The sequence below is a fragment of the Vulpes lagopus genome, chromosome X (genome assembly GCF_018345385.1).
Source record: "Vulpes lagopus strain Blue_001 chromosome X, ASM1834538v1, whole genome shotgun sequence".
Lineage (NCBI taxonomy): Eukaryota > Metazoa > Chordata > Mammalia > Carnivora > Canidae > Vulpes > Vulpes lagopus.
This window is the reverse complement of record NC_054848.1, coordinates 41,156,509-41,160,191: the sequence shown is the minus strand read 5'-3', so window position 1 is coordinate 41,160,191 and position 3,683 is coordinate 41,156,509. Positions and strand designations below refer to the sequence as shown.

Genomic DNA, 3,683 nt, shown 5'->3' with positions numbered 1-3,683 from the left:
CTCTCTCTCTCTCTCTCTCTGTGACTATCATAAATAAATAAAAATTAAAAAAAAAAGAAATGACAAATACCCACCATTTGCTTCGACGTGGATGAAACTGGAGGGTATTATGCTGAGTGAAGTAAGTCAATCAGAGTAGGACAAACATTATATGGTCCCATTCACGGGGAATATAAAAAAATAGTGAAAGGGATTAACGGGGAAAGGAGAGAAAATGAGTGAAAATATCAGAGGGAGACAAAACATGAGAGACTCCTAACTCTGGGAAACAAACAAGGGGTAGTGGAAAGGGAGTTTCCCCTGCCACAGTTTGGCAGGGGGTTGGGGTGACTGAGTGACTGGCACTGAGGGGGGCACGTGACGGGATGAGCACTGGGTGTTATGCTATATGTTGGCAAATCGAACTCCAATAAAAATAAAATAAAAAATAAAAAATAAAAAAACATGGGCATACCTAGAGGGCATAATACTAAGTGAAATAAGTCAGTGAGAGGTGTAACCTTGATATAACTCATTTCTGTAATTAGTAACCTAATATGTTTTTAATTTGTTGATTTAATTTTGTTTCTCATTACACTTTCTAGTTAGAGACACATCTACAGTTCACAGTCCTGGTGTTGATAGTTTGCCCTCTCTTTTCCCTGATCATAAATTTTACCAATTTACTTCGGCCACTTAGTTATATGGCATCTTAGAAAAATCCTAAAGTTCAATGAAAACCAAAGGAGGTAATAATAAATCGATGAAGAAGTGATAAACCAGCCAGAACTTGTTCATTTATGTCCATGTGCTAGGACCCCAGCCACGTGGTCCTCACTCTCAGCAGAAAGATAGTGATCTACCTCAGGTGCATTGAATCTATAATCTGCACCCCCATGACCCATCTGCCCCTTTCTTCCGGCCCTGGTGACAGGTTAGGGCTGTCTCCTTAGAATGAATTCCTGTCCCTGGAGTCCTCTCCCTCCTCACCTCACACGAGCTGCCATGTCCCTCTGCAGCCAGGACCGAGGACCACTGGGGAGCACTCCGGTTAGCTGGCATGTTCCTGCTGGGCCTCAACTCCCAGGCTCTCTTGCTGATGACTCTGCTCTTCCCAGGAGCTTGAAGTCAGGGGCGCACCTGTGGACTCAAACCAGCTGTGGGGGCCACGAGGTAGGGGCTGTGAGTAGGTCCTACAAACTCCACTATGGGGTCTGGCCCAGGTGCTCCGCAGATTCCAAGAAACCCTGGAAAGCCAGTGTCGACGTGGTCATTCAGCATTCACCCCCCACAACATCTAAACATGTACTGGATAGGAAGTAGGTATTAAGGAATTGCTATCTTTGTTAGGTGTGTAAGGGTTTTGTGGTCATGTTAAGACAAGCAGTATTTAGTTATTGAAGGTATATACCGAAGTATTTATAGGTGAAATAACATCCGGGATTTTTAAAAAAAAAATACTCTAGCACGGGCAAGATATACTGATGTCTGCAACTTATTTGGCAACACATTAAGAAACAAGGTAGATTGGGCCACGGCAGCCACGAAAGGCAGATGCTCGTGACCAGGGAGCCCTTCTCATTCTCAGCTTCAAGGAAAAGCAGAGGGAGTACCTGATGTGTGTCCCCAATAGGAAGTCAGACAGAAGTCCAAAGAAGGAGGCTGTTGTCCTTAATCAAGCAGCAGTTCAAGGAGCAGAAGCTCTGTGAGGAGGGCCACCAGGAATACTTAAAGATGCTGGCAGAGAGGGGGAGGGCTCTGGAAGTGGGAGATGAGCTGCAGGGGCTGGTGACCACAAAGACCAAGCTGGTGCAGTATGACCACCCTAACCAATCACACAACCACTGTGACCACCATCAGCGACAGGGACCTGTCTGGGACCTGCCCGAGCAAGGGACCAGGCTGGAGTCCATGGAGGCAGCATTATCCATGGAGAAGCCAACCAGAGCCATACCCAGGAAGTCCAGAGCCTCCAAGCTACCCCGGCATATCTCCTCTCTCACAGTATTGCTGCATGTAGCGTCATAAGAAGGTCAAGAGCAAACACCCCGGACTGACCCCAGACTCCACCAAAAAGTACCTGAGAATCAGGAAGACCCAACCCCACCAGCTGAGAGGCAAAGCCCTAGCAGAGCAGGGAGTGAGCCCCAGAACCAGGCCATGCTCCCTGCCTAGGCTGCAAGGACTCGTCCTGTCTCAGTATAGTTGTTCCCGTGACCCAGCCCACACTGGGGCGATGAGTCCACAGCCCAAAGTTGGGATGCCAGCACCTTTCCAGCCTGGGGCTTGGGCCCCAGAAGGGGCAGGTAGCTGAGAGCTGGTCTCTCCAGGCTTCCTTCAGAGCCAGGTTTGAGGCCATCGGCCTTCATCAGATTTGTGAAACTAAGTGCACTTGTGGCTGGTTTGTCCTTGGCCTAGACGCTGTGCCAAGGGCAGGTTTCTGGGGTAGTGGGAACAGGTGGGCAAGTGGGTCCGTCCTCATTCTCCAGTAGTTTTCTCCGTGGGTACGAAGAGAGAGTGTTAGATCTGGGTCCCTAACCAGGAGTGAAGACCAGCATAACCACTGGCAGAATCCAGAGTCCACCTGCTGCTCTGGAAAGCAGGTACTGGGGGAGGTGGGTGAGCAATGCCAGGCTCTGCACTTACTGGTTGAGATTTGGGGCCCATCCCTTCTGCCTCCTGGCCTCCTGGTCTCCTCAACTGAAACTGAAATGGTGGAAGCAGCTGAATTCCCCACCCCCAAACATGGGCAGCTCCCCCAGGCTCCCAGCAGCTCTCAGCCGGGAGCGACAAGGAAGGAGTGATTAATGCTTTTTTAAAAGAAAGTGCATCTCTACTGGCCTGAAATCCTGGCCTTTTCAGAGCAGAGCCCTCAGCAGGCCAGCTGGTACTCTGCGGGGGTCATCATTTCTTCATACTCCTTCCAGATCCAGCGGTGAAAACCAGCCCTGTCCCTCTCTATCCAGGCTTAGGAGTGGCCCACCTCACTTGCACGCAGCACAGTTTTCCTGACTGAGCAGGTCCATTGACAGAATCCAGTTCCACCTGCATCACGTAGATGTGGTGCCAGCGAGGACTCTCAGAGGACCTGTTGGACCCCTCCCTGCCACTTTCTGGTTCCTCTGATTCTGGGGCCAGAGCACAGGAATCTCGGGTTATATAACCCTGGTCAGGGGACCTATGTTGGGTCCTGACAACTAGGATGTGAAAGGGAATGAGATGTGCCCTCAGCTGCCCGCAAATTTCATGGACTAGTGAGAGAGATGGTCAAGGTAACAGGGCAGTGCTGTGATGGGAGCACAGTGGTAGGGTGTCCCCCAGCCCTGGATGTGGGGGCCCTGGAGGAGAGCGAGCAGGGAGCTGGGCTCTGCAGGGAAAGCCTTCTACCCCCCATGAAGGGCCTCCAGCCCCAGCCCACCTTTGTGCAGGCTCGAGAATGGTGGCTCTGTTATGCTGTACCTGGAGGTGGACAGGGGCCCTCCCACATCACTATCAAAAACCACCATCTGGGGGCGCCTGTGTGGCTCAGTCGGTTAAACATCTGCCTTCAGCTCAGGTCATGATGTGGGGGGGTGGGAGTGGTCATGGGATGGAGCCCCACATCAGGCTCCCTGCTCAGTGGGAAGTCTGCTTCTCCCTCTCCCTCGGCCCCTCCCCCTACTTGTGCACCCACACCCTCTCTCTCAAATAAATAAATAAAATCT

At 51.0% G+C, this 3,683-nt stretch overlaps 1 pseudogene; it reads left to right on the top strand.

The window, feature by feature from the left end:
• The first annotated feature begins 984 nt into the window (after positions 1-984).
• On the top strand, positions 985-2,951 carry LOC121482496 (annotated as a pseudogene).
• The last annotated feature ends 732 nt before the right edge of the window (positions 2,952-3,683 follow it).